Source organism: Mustela putorius, unplaced genomic scaffold (assembly GCF_011764305.1).
Source record: "Mustela putorius furo isolate JIRA1106 unplaced genomic scaffold, ASM1176430v1.1 tig00003867_pilon_pilon_pilon, whole genome shotgun sequence".
NCBI lineage: Eukaryota > Metazoa > Chordata > Mammalia > Carnivora > Mustelidae > Mustela > Mustela putorius.
The window spans coordinates 15,041,726-15,063,295 of record NW_025422019.1 but is presented as its reverse complement, the minus strand read 5'-3'; the positions used below and the strand labels follow the sequence as shown (position 1 = coordinate 15,063,295).

At 40.2% G+C, this 21,570-nt stretch overlaps 1 protein-coding gene across 7 annotated transcripts in view; it reads left to right on the top strand.

The window, feature by feature from the left end:
• Nucleotides 1-21,570, top strand: part of NCKAP5 (NCK associated protein 5) — a 971,589-nt gene that overhangs the window by 378,859 nt on the left and 571,160 nt on the right. Inside the window, exon 1 of one of the 7 annotated variants that reach the window (XM_045066501.1) lies at nucleotides 9,108-9,644. The exons of the other annotated variants lie outside the window; for them this stretch is intronic. The gene's annotated coding sequence lies outside the window, so the exon portion shown is untranslated. Of the gene's footprint in view, nucleotides 1-9,107; nucleotides 9,645-21,570 lie in introns of those variants that run through there. 7 annotated transcript variants of the gene reach the window in all.

Below are 21,570 nucleotides of genomic sequence, written 5' to 3'. Positions count from 1 at the left end.
AGCACCATTTGTTGACATGATTATCTCTGCCCCATTGTATTGCCTTTGCACTTGCAAAAATAAGTTGACTGTATTTATGGGGATATGTTTCTGATCTCTCCATTCTGTTCCATTGATCTTTCTGTCTTTTCACAAACACCACAGTGTTTTGATTATTATAGCTTTATAGTAAGTCTTAAAATTGGGCAGGGTGTCCCTCCAACTTTATTCTTCTCTTTCACACATTTAGTTTTTAATCTGAGTTTATTTTTTGTGAATGGTCTGAGGTAGGGTTCTAATTTTGTCTTTTTCATTCAGATACAAAGTGGACCTGATGCCATTTTTTCAATAATCAATCCTTTCCGTTCTAACTCATGGCGCCATTTGTCCTACACCTCAATCCCATCTATGTGAGTCGGTTTCTTGGCTCTCTTTGTATTCATTGATGCAATTATCTCATTTATTTGTTTAACTGAAAGTACATTGCATGACCCTTTTTTTGGATGTTAGTGCAGTCACTCTTCTTAAAGATTAGTTGGTTACTTTCGACCTTTTTTATAAGAATTTCATGATCAGTCGGTGCAGTTCATTGTATTAAACCTCCTGGGATTTTGATTGATATTTCACATTTAAAGATTAAGTCAGGAGATTGAGTCTTTCAGTCTAACCCTATATGTTTTCCTACTCACTTAGCTCTTCTTTTATGCCTTCCAACAAAGTAGTCACTATAAAGTTTTTATCACGTCTTTGTGTTTATTCTTATATGCCTTCTGAATATTATTATTTTAAATGAGATCTTATTAAAAAGTGTTACATTATTAATAATTTGGCACCTTTCTTAGGACACTACTTTAGTTCTTTTTTCGAGTTAACATGCTACTGTCTTCATATACCTGATGATTTGCCTTTAGTTTCTCTTTAGTTTTCTATGGAGATAATACTGACTATAAATAATGATAGTTTTATTACTTTCTTGTTCTTATACCTTTTTTTCTTTATGTCATTGCTCTAAGAGCTAGAAAATGTTGAACAGAAGTCATTATGGGGCATTACTGTTTAGAACAAAAACTTAATGGAAATGTCTTAAATTTCATTATTTAGTATCATGTATGCTATAGATTTTTTGGTAGACATCTTTATCAACGTAACAGAGTTCCCTTCTATTCCTACTCTGTGAAAGATTTTTGTTTTTGAATCATGATTAATTATTGAATGTTACTGAAATGTTCAGCAACTATTGAAATAATATCTTTTTAAAATCTTCTTATATATATATATATATATATTTGCAAATTAATAGCTTTTTCTTGGGGCAAATCACCTTTGTATTATAGAGTAAACCTTACTTGGTCATACCACATTATTACCATTATCATGGTTATTATTTATTATGTTGGCAGATTCTGCTTTATTTAGGATTTTTGAGATATTTGTTAATATTTTTCCCAATATCCCCTATGTTTACTTTTAGTATCAAAGTAATTCTGGATAACTCATAAAAAGCCTTTCCTCCTCTCTCTTCCTTTTCTCTCCCATTTCTCCCCCTTCTTTCTTTCTCCTCCTCCCTGCTATTTCTACCACCTAGAACTCTTTCTGTAAGAAAAGAGTTTTTGTATTGTTTTCAAGTTTTATAAAAATTGCATTTAAAAAAGCTGGGCCTACAATTTAACAATAAAGAGACAAATAACCCAATTTAAAACTGGGTATAGGAATAGAAAAAAATTTCTCTAGACATGATGTACAAATAACCAAAAAAGCAGATGAAAAGATAAAGAATGATATTAGCCATCAGGAAAAGGCAAATCAAAATCACAACAGAATACCACTTGAAACAACAAGGATGGCTATAATCAATAACAAATAATAATAAATGTGGGAGAATATGTGGAGAAATTGGAAACTTCCTATGTAGCTGATGGGAATTAAATGGTATAGCTGCTTTGGGACGCAGTTTAGCAGTTCTTCAAAATGAATATAGTTATCATAGGACCCAGAAATTCTAGTCTTCTATATATATACACTGGAGAAATGAAAAAGTTGGCACATGGAGGTTTTTAGCAGCATTGTTTACAATAGCCACAGAGTGGAAACAACCAGGAAGTCTCTTAACTGATGAATGGATAAATGCAATGTAGTATATGCCTATAATGGAATATTATTTGGCAATAAGGAGGTATGGAGTACAAATAGACACTACGACATTGGCAGATCTCAAAAACATTATGCTAAGTAAAGAAGCCAAATGAAAAAGGACATATACTGTATGGTGCATTTAAAGGAAATGTCCAGAATAGGCAGAAATAGTGGAAATAAAAAATAGGTTATTGGTTATCTTGGGCTGGAGAATGAGGAGTGTACACATAGGTACTATGTGTTTCTTTTTGGGGTGATGAAACTCTTCTAAACTTAAGTGATAGTGATGGTTGCACAACTTACATGTGCTATAAATAAACAAATTGTGCACTTTATTTTTTTTTTAAAGATTTTATTTATTTATCAGAGGGAGAGAGAGTGAGCACAGGCAGACAGAGTGGCAGGCAGAGGCAGAGGGAGAAGCAGGCTCCCTGCTGAGCAAGGAGCCCGATGTGGGACTCGATCCCAGGACACTGGGATCATGACCTGAGCCAAAGGCAGCTGCTTAACCAACTGAGCCACCCAGGCGTCCCCAAATTGTGCACTTTAAATGGGTGAATTTTATGATATGTGACTTACATCTCATTAAAGAGGTTTAGAACATTTGGGCCTATTGGTTATATGTAATTTTTTTTTTCAAATATGAAGTTCTATGAAATTGTTTAAGATTCTGTTGATTCTTGAGTGAGTTTATTAAATGTTCTATTTTAAATTTTAGGACATTGATCATTTTACCAGTGTTTTCAAACTTATTGCCATAAAGTTTCTCATACTGAAGTACTTCTATTATTTAAAATCTCTGTTGTATTCTCAGTTGTGTAGCTCTTTTTATTTCTAAGCTTGCTAACTCATGTTGCCTCTGTTTTTCACTGGTTTAAGTAAATATTGTTCTATTGATCCCATACTAATGTTTTGTGTTCTGTTTTATTAGACTTTGATTTTACCTTTATTATTTCCTCTATTCCTCTTATTGTTATTCTTTTTCTATCCTTTTTGGTTAGTTGCTTTGCGCATTCATTTTCTATTTTTTTTTCATTTCTAGACTGTGCACTAAAATTTTTAATTTTCCACTATATATTGCTTTAGTTCCTTCCATTGTGGAAATTATGATACCCAGTAGTTTTAAGACACCAAATTCTATCTTTTCACATTTCTTTATACTGAATTATTGACCCACTTATATTAATTATTGATCCTATTATAATTATTAGAAGTTTATAGTTTTACACTTTTTATTAAGAAAAAAAATCAAATATATAGAAAAATTAAAAGTTGAGGAGAATGAAACACTCATCTATCCATAAATTAGCATCAAAACATATTAACATTTTTGTTTCATGCGTATATACTTTTTCCAAAATAAATAGTAAACGACATGATACTTCAGCCCTAAATACTTTAGCATGTGTCTTTTTTTAAAATTTTTTATTTTATTTTATTATGTTTTTATTTATTTGACAGACAGAGATCACAAGTAGGCAGAGAAGCAGGCAGAGCGAGAGCATGCAAGAGAAGCAGGCTCCCTGCTGAGTAGAGAGCCTGATGTGGGGCTCCATCCCAGGACCCCAGGATCATGATCTGAGCCAAAGGTAGAGGCTTTAACCCTTTGAGCCACCCAGGAGCCCCAGCATGTGTCTTTTTAAAATATGGATCACTTCTTTTTAACCACAATATCATGTTTAAGCCTTGGCAAAAAATTTTTAAAATAACTTATTTATTTATTTTTGCAAGAGAGAGCAAGCATGAGAAGGGGGATGGGGCAGAGGGAGAAGCAGACTCCCCGCTGAGCAGGGAGCCCAAGATGGGACTTGATCTCAGGACGCTGGGATCATGATCTGAGCTGAGGATAGATGCCTAACTGACTGAGCCACCCGGGCATCTTACCCTTAGCAAAATTAATAAAAATTCTATACCAGTCTTATTTCCCTTTGTTTAGTTGTCCCCAAAATGTCCTGGATAGGTGTCCATTTTGGAGAAAGATCCAACCCCATGACTTTCACTTAGTTATGACTATCTCGTTTCACTGATTTTAGTCTTTCTACTTTCTTCCATTTATGGACATTGACTTTCTGAAGAAATTCAGAGCATCCTTCATCCTGTATATGCCTCATTGTTTTCTTGCAGCGCCATTTATTTAATTCTCCAGATTGTGTATTTTTTGTAAGCTGGAAATGGTGTCAAAAGCATTACTTAGGTAAGGTAAATCTTAGGTAGGTTAAATCTTTTTTTTTTTTTTTTTTTCCCCAATGAAGACTTCAGAAGGTGCTATGCACTTCTCATTATAGCGTCATATAAGGAAGAACATGTCAGTGGATCTCTCCCTTGTAAAACATAACTTTATGCCTTGGTAGTTAGCAAACATTATGAAGTGATATTTGTTAACATATCAATGTTCAGTTTCCCATCCCTCTTTTACCATCTTTCAGCATCTATTGATGATCTTTATTTGGATCAATTATTTCACTGGGGATTATGAAAGAAAATGTTTCTGAGGTAAGCTTCCTCTTTTCAAATGGGAAAGCACTATAATTCCCCTACCAAAGCAAAAACATAAACAGAACAAAACAAAACACACACACACACACACACACACACACACAATTCTTTATTCTTTTAAACAATCTTTTTATTAAGGTATAACTTACATTCAGTAAAATTCACCACTTCTTAAGTGTGTAATTCAGTGAGTTTTACAGTTTTATAACTACCACCACAATCGTGATATAGCATATTTGTCACACACCAGATACTTGCCTTGAGCCTCTTTGAAGCGCCTCCCATCTTCATTCCCTGCCCCATGCAACAACTAATCTGCTTTTTGTTTCTAGAATATTTTAGAACCAAATGGAATCAAATAAAAGCCAGTGGAAAAGTATGATATTCCTTCAGTTGGCATGATGCCAACATGATTTTTAGATTCATACACATTGTTACCTCTACAGATACAGTTGACCCTTGAACCATGTGGACGTTTGGGTTGGTTCCATATCTTGGCTATTGTAAATAATGCTGTAGTAAACATAGGGGTGCATACCTCTTTTCCTTAGTGATTTTCATTTGCTATTCTCCAGTGACTAAAAGTAATGAGCAACTTTTCATACAATTATCTGACATTTTTATATCTTTTTTTTGATAATGTGTTCAGAATCTTGTGCTCATTTTAAGTGAGTTATCACAAGTTGTAAGATTATTTATAGAAGTGTGTTTTTTAAACTTATGTATGTATGTGAGTTATTTATTAATAATTTAATTTTACCAAACATGGTTGGAGAAAGTATTTGATATGAGACGTGTGGTCTTGAAGTCTTTATCTATTGACATTACTTAACAAATAAGAAACATACAATGTTTCCCTTGTCCCACTTCTATATTTCTTCATTTAAAGAACAGAAGTCCCCTGCTAAATCATCCATGGACAATAATTTGAGAAATACTTTGCAGCTTAAGGCATTTAATTCTTTCATTGATTCACTACTTAATTCAGTATACCCTGAATATCTTTCACGCACGTGAACATTAGGTAGGGGCTAGGACACCTTGGGTGTTGTATTGGAAACAGATGGTAGACCATTAAGTTATCTAGAAACCTTGATAAACTGTCTCATAGCTTTCCTCTGTTTTCCTTTGGGTTTTTCTACAGAGCCAGTCATATCGGGAGACTGTAACTAGCACATGACTCCCTTCTTACTGGGCTTCTGGATGAGCTCCCTCTCCTGGTTTGCCTTCTCCTTCATTAAGCTCCCCTCAAGGTGGGCTCTTGTGCTGGTTGCTCTTCATCTTCTTGACTATCTAAAGTTGGAATGACTCAGGATTCTGTCCTTAAATATCTTTTCTTTTTTAACTGTACTCACAGCCTTAATGACCTACCTGATGAGATGGATTTATTTTAACCGTCTGTACTTTGTTCGGCTCCCAAATTCACATCTCCACCCGCAACTTGTGCCCTGAACACAGTCCTTGAATGTTTACTCAGCTGCCTATTCATTAACTCTTTTTGGTTGGTAAACCCCAATAATAACAGTCACAACCACCAACACAAGCTTCACTAACACAAAATCCACCGCCACAAACATTTTTATGGCCCTCACCAAAAGCCAGGGATTATTCTAAGAGCTTTGCATAATTTCTCTCTATTTAAAATTTAATTTCAGGGCACCTGGGTGGCTCAGTTGGTTAAGCAACTGCCTTCGGCTCAGGTCATGATCCTGGAGTCCCAGGATCAAGTCCCACATCAGGCCCTTTGCTCATCAGGGAGCCGGCTTCTCCCTCTTCCCCTCGCCCCTTTCATGCTCTCTCTCTCTCATATAAATAAAATCTTTTAAAAAATCTTTAAAAAAAATTTCATAGGTTTCCCAATCCTAATACATACAAAACCAAACCCCTGATTCTTCTACCATATTTGCTCTACCCTTAGTCTTCCATGTTTCAATTAATAGCAATTCCAAGGTGAAACACTTAAGAGTTATTTTTTTTTACTTCTTTTGTTTTTCCTAACCCCTATCCCAAGCAGATACCACTGGCTTTCAATGAAAAATAATCCCAAATTGCCATCAGTTCTCATACTTCTTGCTGTGGTCTTGTTCAAGCCCTCTTCTTTCACCTCGATTCTTACAATAGCCTAACAACAGATTTTCCCATGGCCTCCCTCTTTTTCCACGTATAATTTGTAATAGTATAGACAGAATGGTCCATTAAACAAAAGTCAGCTCATGAAACTTCTCTCCTCAAAACCTTCTGTGTCCCTGGCCTTCCAGATCCCCTAGGTTAAAAACAAGTCCTTAAATTTGCCCGTTTGGCCCCACCCAGTGATCTGTCCTTTCAGACTAACCCCATCAACCCTCTGCCCTCAATCTGTTTCACTCCTACTGTTCCTAGACCTTACTGGATACAACCATCACTACGGGCCACTGCACCAGCATCTTGCTCAGACACCTGCAGGGCTTACCTTCTCCCTCACCTCCTTTAATCACACTTACATTCTTACTGAGCCCTCTTTTTTTTTTTTTTTTAATTTATTCATTTGACAGAGAGAGAAATCACAAGTAGGTTAAAAGGCAGGCAGAGAGAGGCAGGGAAGTAGGCTCCCTGCTGAGCAGAGAGCCTGATGCAGGGCTCAATCCCAAGACCCTGAGATCATGACGGGAGCTGAAGGCAGAGGCTTAACCCACTAAGCCACCCAGGCACCCAAGCCCTCTTTTTAAACATGAATACCACCCAGCCTTCTTTGTTTTATTTTTCTTCATAAAACTGATTGCCTTATAATGGAGAATTTGATTTCCTTATGTATTCTTTTCCAATGTCTTTCTTCCCCTCCAGAGTGTAGGTTCCATAAAGCCAAAAATTTCTGGTTTCTTTTTTTTTACTCATATATTCTAGTATTAATACATTGTAAACAGTAAGTAATTGAAAGAACTAGACAGGATATGTTTTAAAGTAAGAACCATGTTGATGAATCTTTTAATAAAAAGTTTTACTATTAATAAGCACATGAAACAACTTGATAATGGAAAACCTCAGACTTCTGAATATTGATAAAAAATGCCTTAAAATCTGATCCGTAGTTGCCCTTGACTTAGATTATTTACTTACTGGGAAAAGTAACAGTTGAACCTCACTTTCCCTCACCTATCAAGTCATACTGAGGTATGTGATTTTGAGCCCAACCCATAAATCAGAATTTCAAGCCATCAGCACTCACCAAATGCCCCTAGTTGCATGTTGCTATATGGTAAGCACCAGTGGGCTATAACATAAGTAAAAAACACAGATAGATAAGCCTAGATAAGTGGGTGCTTAATGTGGCTTGCCCACATTTCACAACTACAGCATAAAGCAAAAGAATAATTTGAGCACTAATTTCAAACTGTTCAATTTCCACAGGATACATATTTTTGCCTGGTTCTCACACCTATCTGAATTAATAGCTTAAAACTTCCCCCTTCAACGTTTCAGCTGGTGATTTGTCCAGTGAATTATTTTCCCCAACAAATACTGTCCTTCAGGATAACTGAACATTTTGTAGCACTTGAGAAGAATGTACAAAACCAGACCTGATCCCATGGGTTGTATGCTTGATGCCTGAAGACTTGTTTATGTAGATCTAGGACTAGGACTACTGTTACTTTTATATCTTTATTTTTTAAAAAACCTTTTTCCTAATCCTTGTAAAGCTATAACCAGTAGAATGATGTGTGGCTTATACTGAAGTGGCATATTAAAACAGTTCGAAGTATATTATTATTGAACAGGGCACCTTATTTGATCTGCAGAAGAAACTATTTTAGTTTGGAAAAAATGTCAGTTTTAGAAGTCGTCATTTTCTGTTAAAATAGGTTGTCTTTAAAAAACATTTTCACGAGAAAATAGGAAAATTATGAAAACTCTTTAAGCTCTACCTGGAGCTAAACTGAGTTCAGCATTTTCTTTTCCAAAACAAATGTTCCTTTTATCTCCCAAAGTGCCAACAGGACGCAACGGGCTGTGCTTCTTCACGAGTTACAGGCGGGTTCTCCTTCCACAAGCTTTATTCCCAAATGTACTGGGGAATCAACTTCTGACTCCAGACGAATGGCTGTTAGTTTCAGCTCTTACCTGCCAGTTACAATAGTTTGGGTATCTGTGCCAGTCCCTGGGTCAGCCTGATGATAAGATTACAGGACCTGTTTGTTTAGTTCATTAGTTGAAATTCGTTCCACCTCGAACCAACAGGCAGGGGTTTGGGATGGGTGTGGGGTATGCCAGGGGCTGCCAGGGTGGTTTGATTGTTTTTACTGGGAACTGGGAAAGAAAAACATTATTTCGCTTTTGGGATCCCCATTTCCCGTTTCAGTTCCTCTGTCTGGGGCAGACAATGGAAGCCTCTAGGCCCCTCTTTCCCAGAGCCTTGTCCCTGTCACCCCCTCGCCCCTCTCTCCCCCTCCTCACCGTCCCGCCCCTCACCCACCGGCTTCCCCAACTCCGGCTCCAGGCGGAGATTTGTCAGAACCGTTCGGTTGAGACTGATTATGATTGCAGCAGATGGGCTGGATTTGACAGCCCGATCCTAAGCAGCTTCTGATGGGGGTGCCGCGGAGGGGCGGGGAGGGGGAGAAGGTGGGGGGCGGGAATCTGTGGGCCGGAGCCGCCCGGTAGGAGCGCACTGCGCAGCCCCGCCAGGCGCTCCAGGGCAGCTCTTTAACGCGCCTCCGGGAGGAAAGTGGCACGCAGACCCGAGGGGCCTCCCGGAACGCGGGCGAAACGTCCCATTGCGGGGCGGGCGCGGAGACACCCGGAGGCGGGCGCGGGGAGACCCGTGGAACACAACAAAGCGGAAGAGCGCAGCGGAGCGCGCGGTGTCCCGGCTGCCGTGGGCTGTGCCGCGTCCGTGGCCCGCGCCGCCTCTGCGCGCCCCGGACCTGGCAAGTTTGTCAACTCCGGGCTCTGCGGCCGACGCCTGGCTGCCCACGAAGGGATAGCACTGCAGGGTCTGCCTCCAGGGAGGGTGGCAGCCACCTCGCCCCCGCCCCGCTGCAAAATGCTCCGGCACAGGCCAGGTAAGGAGACGCCAGCTCCCGCCCCGCCCAGGCGCGCCGCGGCGCCCGAAGCTCGGGCTTCTCCGCCCGCCATTCAGCCCCCTTGCTCCCACCGGACCCCAAGGACTCCCTGCATCTGTGCCTTCTCCCGTGGCCTCCTCGGTCCACCTCTGCCCTCCACAGCCTCCCTGGCTGTCGTCCCTCTTTCCCACCTTACCGGATCCCAACAGCAGGGGGAGAAGTTCGGGGAGGTGGCGCGAGGTTACGGCTCTCCTCCGCAAGTGCCGGCGCTTGGACACCCCTGACACCTGAGGCAGGAAGGTGGGTGGGAGCCCGGTGCGTGTGCCTCATCCATTTCGCGGCTCACACGCAGTCCGAGCACCACAACACACACACACACACACACACACACACACACGCACACACAGCACAACCTCCTTTCCACCTGTGGGGCCTCGCTTTTGTGCTGGAAGTGCAAACGAAAACACTCACACGTGCAGACAATTCCACGTTGGCATTCTCCAGAGACTCCCGAAGGGTGGAGGGGTGGTGGGGGAGGGGGAGCGGATCTTTAGAACCCCGACCCACCCACGGCGCAGTACCGGCGCTTCTTCTGTCACTTGGCCTTGGCACTCCTGTTCAGGTGCCAGCAGAGCGAGGTACCTCCAGGAGGGGACGGGAGGCTGCTGAGCTTGGCAAGGGCATTGCTGTGCCACCAGAAACCCCTTAACTTCCCATCCGTAGGGACCAGTGGCCTGGTCTGCTACCTGGTCTGGCCCTAGCAGGGCACGCCCCCACCTCCACCTGGCCCATTCTCATTCCCAATCCCTCTCCCCCGCCCTTGCCCATCACCAGTGAGTCCCTGATCAGGTCTCCCCAGCTCAGGGCCTGTAACCTGACTGCCCCTCCTTTGCTGCTGCTTTGGCCCCAGCTCGCCAGGAGCCGGGAGTGTGTGCCCTGTTGCTACTGGCAACTGCCTGTGCCGAAAGCTCAGCCCCCAAAGCAGCTTAATGCTGATTGATGGGCAGAAATACGATATTTTCTGGAGCTTAGCAGCCGCTGGTGCAGGGGCCCTCCCTGCTGCTGAAGCCCTGCAGACCTCCCGGGTAGCAGGCGTTCTTCCTTTCCTCTAATAGGCCCACCTCACCCACCCCTTAGGAAAAAAGTGTGTTAGTGTATCCTCATCTTCCAGGGTTAAATTCGGTGCCAGCATTTGCTTTCCTGAGTAACCAGTGGCAGCCCTGGAGTTTCCCTTCTTGTTCTCAAGGCTTCTGTTGAGTTGGATAGCTGAGGCCCCTGTTTGTGGACACTGCCACCTTCCTTTCTCTTTTCATTTTCCACTTTTTCGCACACCATTTTCTACATATAGGTGCTTAAAATAGATCAACACTTTAGTGACCAGAACTATTAATACAAAGGCTCATAGAAGCTTCTTCTAAAAATAATCCATTTCACATCAATATCTCTTCTTCCTCTACTTCTCTCCTCCCACAGAGAGTTTGGTCATTTCCACTGTGGAAAGACACAACCTGACAATAAGCCCGTTGCTGGGATAAACTTTGTTGCCTTTGTGTTTTGTTCTGTTCTGTTTTTCATTTTAACTCCCTCATGCTCATTACTGTAGCCTTTTTCTAGGAGGGCAGCCTTCCTGAACTAATACAAATTTATATGACTAGTGGAAATACCTGCCCCCATCTATACCCTTGCCCCTCCTCCTGAGTACTGACTGCAAAGGGCCAGATTTCATTATCAGGGGATTTATCTTTAGAAGAAATTGTCCTGCAATATTTCTTTCCACCACGGGGGTATTTTTGGCAAAGTATTTTCATTATCTCAGTTGTCATGCCCAGCTTCCTTTTGCCTGTGGGCATGAGTTTAGATAAACATGTGATGTCTTAAAATCATTCATTTATTCATCCAAACAAAACTTTCTCAAGAGCCCCACCCCTGCCACCCCGCCCCTTCTTGGGCACCAATGTAGGCCCTGGGTTGGGAATGGAGCAAAGACAGGACCCAAATGTCTATTAGCCTTTTAAAGCCCAGATCACAACCGGATTGTGGTTATTGCTATTATGGTTAATATTATAACAGCACACTACATAGGAATGGGACTTCACAGTTTACAAACAGCTTTCACCGGCTTTATCTCCTTTAATCCTTGCAGCAGGAATTGTAAATAGCAGTGATTCCACCTAAAGGCCCAGTAATGCTCACCAATCCTGCTTAACCAAAAAGAGAAAGAATCTTGCAAATCATCACAACAGCTGATGGAGCTTTAAAACATAGAATAAACAATTCAGAAGAAGCTTAGGAAGCTTAGTTACTGGAATGCAGCTTAGAGAGGCTGAGTGCAATGCATGGAACATGCACACTCCCAGGAAGGCACCCTGGGAAGAAACTCCATCTTCAGAGGTGGTGGCTCAGTGAGCTGAGGGCGGCTGGAGGTGGCGACTTTCCAGGCTTCTGGACTGTTGCCTTATTTGAGGATCTAAAAAGGGGATGAAAGTGTAAGCACAAAGTTGCTGGGAGACTAGCAAATTAAGCAAAATGAGTAGGCAGTGATGTTACTTTCTTTAGCTATAAAGCATTCTTGAGATATCCGCAAGTTGCTAGTGTATATTTACTTTAGAAATGAAGCAATTTTCTGTACTTAGAGCATCAAAAACGAGTTTGTGTGCCTTGGGTGAACCATATGAAGACAATTAAGGTTTTGGTCATTTTTACCCATTACTTTGAAAACTGGGGATGTCTCAGGTGGATAAATAGCAGTTTTGCCTTTTTTAAAAATTATCATTTATAGAGAGAATGTGCATAAGGCTTTCCTGTAGCTGGGTTCATTTTCTTCATTTCATCGTTTTCTCAATCAACGTGGAGGGAAGACTTTCTCACTTCCCGGCTGTGAATATCATTCATGACTTTTCTCCAAAAATGACTTCTAGAATGCTGTCTGCTAGTTAGAATCGGTAACTTGCTAATAGTCTTGCTTATCATTTTGAAACGTTTCATTCAAAGTTTTGCCAGCAAGATAGTGTATCCCTGAGAGCTTATTATGGCCAGTGGCTGGCTGTGTGTACTAGATTAACAGGTAACTGAGAAGGTAACCAATCACAGGGCAAGGTCTGTTACTAGGAAAGAATGGAGATGCCCAAAGAAGTTTTTTATTGTTTAGTGAGTGCCATGTGGCTTGTGGGAACTTTTAGATGTGTAAGTCTTGTGTTTTTTGTTTTGTTTTGTATTTTAGCTTGTTTGTTTGTTTGCTGGAGAATTTGTTCACAAAAACCCGTTACTCTGTATTTGACATTGCCGTGTGTTTTTTTCATTCTTAGAAATTACAGTGTCTTAGGTTAGTGTTTAGAACTTGTAGTTCAGTGGAAAACACCTAATCAATACATATACGTTTGGCAGGTTAGATGGACCTAGATTGGCCTTCCTCTGACAAGACTTAAGCAGCTCCAGAATCCCTGAGGTTTTCAAATGAGTGAAGCTGAGAGGAAGTTGCAGTGGATTGCTACCTCAGACACGCTCCTCTGATTTTCCTATTTAACGTGGGTGACGTGAACGGAACAGAGTTGTGGGCACCGTGATGAGGATGGTTAGTGTTAGCCTGGTTCTGGGTTGTCAGTCTTCCCCATGACTCTAATCCAGGACTCTGTCATTCATTCATTCATTCATTCAGTATTTGCTGAGAAGCACTTTTAGAGAATGGGCTCTGTGCTCCAAGCCCCCTAGCTTTTTCTGCAGAACTGTGCATTTCCTGCTTAGCCAATAGGCATCCTTTCAAATATTTGATAGTTTTGTCCTCCAGAGTTCCTGTAGGTATTGTTTAAAGGCAGCAGAATGTGGGTGGTTAAGAGGCTTTCTTGCTTCAGTAAAGTCCTGCTGCCTCTGACCGAGATTGTGTTCTGGATGGTATACTCTTCCACCTAAGTAAACTCTGTGTTCATATACCCCCTTTCTGCTCAAACTTCTCATACTGCGAGTTGTAATGGATTAAATAAACAGCCCCTGCAAATGTGTTGCTCTTCTCAGAGCATAGCTATTTCACATTATTTGACATGAACGTAACCTACAGAGTGCACTAAGGAAGATGCTAGTAACTAGATTCCCAGGTACTATAATAAGCAGGCAGGAGGGTGGAAGAAAAGGGGGGAAACTATTCATCTTAGGATTTTTAGGAAGATGTTGAAAACAGGTCACAGCCACTTACTGCTGTAGGTAAGGCTGTGGCTTCTAAAAGGGATTGTGAACTCAGAGTGTTTCTGAAACTGTATGTTTCAGTGCAGGTGGTTGAAGAGTTTAAACTTGAGAGTCTTATAGACCTGGGGTCACATTCTCATATCAGTTACCATGGATGTGATTTGAGCCAAGATGATAATCTCTCTAGTTGACCTCAGTTTCCTTACCTATAAAATAGGAAAAATGTGTGCATTTATAAGTTAAGAGTGAAATCTAACATGGATCAAGGACTTAAAAGTTTAACATATGCTATCTGCTATGTCTTTTCATCTTATTTTCATATTATTTGGGACCTTGTTGGACTGTCTTTTTCACATTCAGCTCATCTATGAACTGTCTCCCAGCACCTCACAGAGAAAAACCACTATAGAGAAGTTATAGTTAAAAGCAATTGCAGCTGTTTTCAGAAGGAGTGCGTGCCTTCTACAAGTCAGATGGCTGATGATACCTATTTTCTCTTTGAGGTGCAAATAATTCAGTACATACAGTAAGCCTAGAAAGTTTCATTTAGTGTTAGGTCATCGAATGCCTGGAAACCTGTGCTGAGCTGGGTTGCACAGGATGCCAAGGTGAAACCATAGTCTGGCCCTCAGCTTTCAAGTTGGAAGAGGGGAGAGGTTGATGTGATAAATAATAATAACAATAACAGTATAATAATAAGGAGCATCATCATAATAAAGATAACCTGTCATTTTTAAGCCTTGATGAGTGTCAGACACATTCTTTATTAAAGGAAGCAGATGTTATTTTCTCCATTATAGAGATATCATATTATAAGATACCTAAGTGCCAAAGTGGTGTTATTAAGACCTTATTATGGATTGCAAAGAGGAAAGTTACTCTTATCAGGTAAGCTTTTGCTGGTGCTTTGACTGAATTGTCTGGAAATGTTGAATGTGATTTATTTAATAGCTACGTTATCCAGGGTCTTATTTGGGTTCAGCAGTCTCTTGGTCCTCTACACTGTGCTCACAGCATTATAGAAATGCGAGAAAGAGTGGTAACAGTGTAGCTGTCCACTGTGGTAACTAGCCAACAAGGAATTTATCCCCTTTCTTTTCTTAGTTCTGTGTTCATTTTCATTGCAAACACCTCCAGGGAAATATTCGACTTCTCTTGGAAAGTTCTTTCTTAGTTTGAAGACCACCTTATCATCAATAATTTTATTATGTTTTAATGGCATGAAATGTAGGCTATGAAAATATTCTCTAATTCTCACCAACTTTTATACTTACATGTGTGCATGTGCTGAGCAGTTTAAGCATGGCATTGCAAAATGACAATTGGTTTAACCTCCTGGTCCCATCTCTAAGCACAGTATGCAACGCACATTTCACCAGAAACAGAGCACTTTAACTTCTCCCAGATCGTTCCTCTTTTGTTTTCATTTATAATCACTTCTTGTTTTGTGTTTTCCTTTTATTACCTAAGTGTATTAGTATTCCAATACTGTAGTACTGTTTCCCCCATTGTCTCCCAAGTGACAAATGTCCAAACTCAGCTGTCACTCTCCATTTTTCCCCCCCCTACCGAGATTGTATAAAATAGACTGTCATTTCAGATTTCTGGAGTGGTGCTTTCATCTCAGGAACTATAAATTTGCCCGAATTACTGTAACAGGAGAGGGGAATCACATAGGATATCTAAATATTTTGTTGTGCATATAAATTTTAAGCCTTCAGAGTGATATTTTTAAGGAAAACATGTTTAACTCAAGGCGGAGTAGATTGATCTTTACAATTCACCCTCCACTGTGTTCTAGCTTAAAGGAATTACAATATCCGAAATTTCAGGTCCAATGCAGCATTTCTATGCATGGCTAGAAGGCTCCTTTCCTGCCTGATTTCATTCTCTTGTCCATTAAGTGACTCAGCAGATGGTTATTAAGTGCCTACTATGTGTCAGGCGATGTGTTGGCCATAAACTGACTATGACTGGGGCCCATTATTTTAATACTGAATATGTAGTGACAGAAAGCTATTAGTTCTCAAAAGAAACAAATAATTGAAATAAACATGCAACTTTGACATGACATGGTTCTGCATATTTCCTGCTTCTCAGAGCTTTTAAGTAGAATCTCAAGCTGTCTGACCCTTGTTATCTTATGTACTGTTTTTTTTTCCCTCTTTTTTAAAGATTTAATTTATTTATTTGTTAGAGAGAAAGAGTGAGCATACAAACAGGGGGAGAGGCAGGCAAGGGCAGAGGGAGAAGCAGGCTCCCTGCTGAGCAGGGTCTGGATCCCAAGATCCTGGGATCATGACCTGAGCTGAAGGCAAATGCTTAACCAACTGACTCACCCAGGCATCCCTGTTTTTCATTTCATTAAGACTTTAGAAGACAGAAATCTTTTTTCCTCTCTTTGTTCTGATTTTCTCTGAGATATTTTCAGGTATCTCTTTTCCTCTGTGCTCAGTGCCTTCTAGGTGTTCAATAAATACGTGTGGAGTAGAGGGCAAGAAGAAAAAGAAAGAAGGAAGGGAAACAGGAATTTACTGTATTGGGAATTAGAAAAGGATCTGATTCGGGATGTTTTCTTCTCCTGAGAATTATCGTGTCTACATAAGACCAGGTTAGGGACTGGATCTTCTTTTCCACTGGATAGTCCCTTTTAGGATTTGGTGTACATGGCCTTGGGTTGGTGGTTTCTCCTTAGCATTTCAGCGCTGGTAAGGATTTTGTAGAAGTTTTAGAATCCTGATGCTGCTTTGTGGACATCTCTCTCTCACTCTGCTAAATTTTTGTTACTCTGAGAGTTTCATTTTGTCTTGACATGGTCTCCTTCTTCCTCTTTCTATACTGACCTATTTGGAGAAATCCACCTTATTTTCTTGGAAAGATATTTATTGAACACTGCCCAAGATCTTGTTCCAGGTTTTATGGATTCATAGTAAGTCATCAAAAAGTTAGTTATGTCAGTTATAAAATTAGTTATAAGTTATAGATGATAGAGATGCTGGCCAAGGGGCTTACTGTCTAGGTGACATGTGACTTGTGTGGAGCTGGTGAAATAGAAAAAGGAAATCAACATAACAAGAGGTTGGAAGAGGAAGTGATGGATGAGGGCCAGTGAGGCTGGGATAGGTCTCCTGGGGGGAGGGAAAATGTGAACTGCCTCCAGTGGAAGTTGGATATGAAGAGAGAGGGAGAAAGAGCAAGCTGGTCAGTAGAAAGATTGCACTCAGGCACGTGGGGCAGCCCTGGAAGACAAGTGGGAGCTAAGGGTGGGCAGGAAGTGCAGGAACTCATTCATATGGTGCATGCCAGCTAAGCGATTTCAGATTTATCCTCTGGGCTGACATTTCCCAAAGCATATCCACATTGGGTTGGTAGTTCTACTGGATGTAGTTGTGTAAGTCGAAACACAGTCCTGTGGTTCAAGTAGGAAAAGCTGAGAAAAAGCTTATGTTTTTCTCTTCTGCAGTAGTATTCAGAGGCTTTAATATGCTGATATGCATTAGTCATCTCTTAAGGGTTCCCCCAAATATTTTTAATGTCTGAATTCATTTTTTTTTTTTTAAGATTATATTTATTTATTTGACAGAGAGATCACAAGTAGGCAGAGAGGCAGGCAGAGAGAGAGAGAGAGAGGAGGAAGCAGGCTCCCTGCTGAGCAGAAAGCCCAATGCCGGACTCGATCCCAGGACCCTGAGATCATGACCTGAGCCGAAGGCAGCGGCTTAACACACTGAGCCACCCAGGCGCCCCTGAATTCATTTGTAATAGAGCATCTTAGTAGGGCAGATGTCTGTGGAACCTAGTTTGGGAAATGCTGTTGGAGGCACTGATAATTTTGAGTCACAGGTTATATGGATGAAATGTTAGGAAAATGAGCCTGAAAATGGTGCATGGAGGATCTGAGGGGAGAACACAAGGATATGAGGAGACCGACTAGCAGGACAGGGGCCCGAGTCTGGGGGTAGCATGAGAACAGGAAGGAAGGGGTAGATTTCACAGAATTACTGGAGTGTAAGAACCCTCAGTGTTTTTGAATGGACCAGAAGAACAAGAGTGGCTAGGATGGGAAGATCAAGAATGATTCCACACTTTAAGATTCTTTTGCACTAGGAGTCCTGTGTAGCAAATTCCCTACAGATTTCTGAACTTCTCTTTTACTTGACCCTCAAAAGCAGTGAAGTACGCCGCACGTACTCTGGACTTGATGAGACAGAGGTGTCTTTGTAAGCACACACTTTTTTTTTTTTAGAGGGATGCTCTATAGTTCAAATAGTTCCTCAAGAAAATATGATGAAAGCGTCGCCCTGCTCTTGTAAGCCTTGTATCAGTGTATAATACTATCATAAGTGACCCCATGTAGCTCTTCACATCTCCCTGCATTGGAAGTGGCCTCTGGATACCAAGGGGCTCTCTGCAACACAGAGAAGAGACTCTGCACCCCGCCGTTGGGAATTTAGGTCTTTGTTGGGCTCAGAGCTGCCTTTGTGGGTTTTCCTCAGCGTGGGGAGCTTTATCAGAAATGACATGGACACTATGCAGGAGGCACAGATTTAGCCGTCAGTTCTCTTGAGTTCATTCATCCCTAGAGATGCAAAGATTTCCGTGTATGATGTTGAGTCCCATTTGTCTGTCTGGTCTCCAGGGACCAGCCTCTTGGTCTGTTCAGGGTCTTCACGTTCTATTTAATCTGTGCACAGGAGTTAGGCTTCTGGCTTTCGGCTCTTCACATAAGAGTGCACAAAATAATGATTTATCTTTTTCCGTGATTATTTTTTGTCTTTGAGAAATGTTCTTAACACTCCTTTCCAAAATAGGCAGTAGTACAATGCAGTGAAAAAGCTTCACTGCTTTTTTTCTAGAGTTGTTCATTGGAATAATTAGTTATGATAAGCTTCCCAGTGTCCTTACATGTTTATGAATATAAATGCATTTCATTGCTTAATAACTCATTTAGTCTCTTGTATTTACTTCTCTCCATTCCTACACCTATTATAACCCTGTTCATCTATTTGGAAGCTTGCAAATGATTCAAAGTAGTTGTCGCCATTAGTATGAATATTTCTGAATATTTTTCTCTTTCATTGTTGGAATTCCATAAAGAGCTTAAATACTTTTGATTCTCCAGCTGTGTTGTTTATTTGCACTTCCCATGGCCTTGAAGACCCCAAGTTGTGTTTCTGTACACTTCTGACTTGACGAATCTTTGCCCTTTGGTGTCTTACCGTTAAGTTAATGTACACTGTGTAGAAACGCCCATGGCATTGAGCACGTTGACTGCTTCAGGCTAAAGAAGGTCATGTCTCTGCTGGAATTCTTCATTTGGCTATCCACATTGGATAAATTCACTACATAATTGCCAACCCCCGTTTTTCCTTTCATGGGTGGCGATTGCATATGCTCAACAAGAGTATTACAGAATAACAGCTGTAGAGGGACTATGATGATGTGTCTAGCTGATGTTATTGTTGTGTTAGTTGGGATTGGATGGCGTGCTATTGTTGTGTGACTCTAAGAGAGAAAGCATGGAGGACCAGGGAAAGCGAGAGGAGGGGCACAGCTTAGAAGGAAGTACCTGCATGGGCACAGTTGTCCATGGCCCCTTAGTGTGCTAGATTTAAATAGAAATTCTTGCTTTTATTAAAAACTAGAAAATGTGGGTGTTTTTTTTCCTTTAGTGCTAGAATGATAATGAATTCATAACAGTGATGTATCTCTACTGATTCCTAAGTGGTCACATTTATTTTGTAATTCAGTAGTTACTATACACTCAAGATTTTCATAAATTTTGTTTCTTTTTTAAAACCACAATTGAATATGCTTGTAAGAGTGTTGACCTTACATTTTTACATGTAAATTTGAGAATATTTTGAAACCTCATCCATGTTATTTGACAAAAATAAAAACAAACACAAGCAGTGTATTATTGATGTTAATAACAATAAAGCAATTGTAGCAGCATTTTTGGAAAGTTGAAACAAAGACATGCCAAGTCTACCATAATCACTCTACAATAGTTGTTTTGTGGGCACAACCTAATGGGGTTCTTAATTTTAATGAAGGATTTAATTGGCTGCCTTCTCATTGTTTCTATTTTTATGTAATTAAATTTCTGAAGAGTGTGTAGGTTTCCCTTTTGTTCAATGAGTAAGGGAGAATGTCAAATAAGTATAAACATATACATGCATGATACATATTATATTAATATTCAGATGATTACCAATTCCCAGAAACTAAGTCATACATCCAAAACCAAATAGATCAGGTTATATTTTTAACTTCATCCTTAAGTTTATGTAGAAGTTTTTGTTAGGACATTAAACTGAATGCTTTATTTAGTCTTAATTGACTCATTTACTTTCAAACAGAATCCATAATACTCAGTATATTCATGTAGTAGAAAATGGATATACTTTGGAGTCTTTGGGAGATGATCTATTTTAAAGATTTTATTTTTTATTATTTATTTGACAGAGAGAGAAATCACAAGTAGGCGGAGAGTCAGGCAGAGAGAGAGAGAGAAGCAGGCTCCCGCCGAGCAAAGAGCCCGATGCGGGGCTCGATCCCAGGACACCGAGACCATGACCCGAGCCGAAGGCAGCGGCTTAATCCACTGAGCCACCCAGGCGCCCTGGGAGATGATCTATTTTAACTCTTTAAAGAAAATCCTGTTCCTTACCACTGTCATTTTATACTTTTTATATTTATATTTATAAATATAAATATATAAAATATTTAATGTATATATGTATACATTTTATACTTAGGAATTGGTACATAATTTGTTCATTAATACAACTCTTTTATTATCTTTCTCTGGTACTAGATTTTCTTCCAATAAAACAATGTCTCCTAAATGGCTGAGACTCCCAGTGACACCATTTGGTCTTTAAATCAAAAGCTGCTAAAAGGATAGTTGGGAGGACTCCTGGTGCTCTTAGCTGCCAGGGCCCATCCAAGGGGCAAAGAGTTTCTCTAGATGAGAATTCTTATATCTCTCACTTCATTTGATGGAACAGATAACTTCATGACTTCACTTCTTGCCGACAGTCAACATAGCCATTGATCTGTTTTGTACCTCATTTCTGATATTCATCACCATTAGGACACCTCTTTTTGGCCCATGTCAGGACTGTGAGTATTCTGGACCCACATTCCCAAAAGTCATCACTTACACCTTAGTTTTCCCTGAAGACCAAAACTCACATGAATCAGTGGATTAAAGGGATAGGGAATATAGTTATTCACTACAAGCCCAAAGATTTCTGTTTTTCATAGCTTTGCCTCTAAAAATGGTAGTAGAGAAGTAGTGTATTAAATAGACTTTGGGTTTATTTCACTTATTTTTTTTTAAAGTAACATGTCTCAAAGCTCTAGAAACAAAACAGATTTATGTGAACATTTATCCTGCAAGGAGGCAAGAAAATACAGACAGTTGAAACTGACAGCTTCTGAGGTAACTCTGAAGGAATGAAACCTCAAGTTAACTCAGCAACAATTCTTCATTTTTTTTTTTACAAAAGTCCCTCATATTCAGTATTTTGTTTTGATCCCACAACAGCCACAAAAATCTAAGAAGACATTTTATTATTTTCATCTTTTATAAAAGGATAAAAAGAAACTTTTTTTTTTCTTTTTTGGTAATCAAATTGCCTGTGCAGTTTCATACAGCCAGTGATGAAGTCAGAAGTCTGAAGTCAGTTTCAAGTTTCCAGACTCCTAGTTGAAAGCTCTTTTCACCATAACACTTGGCTTC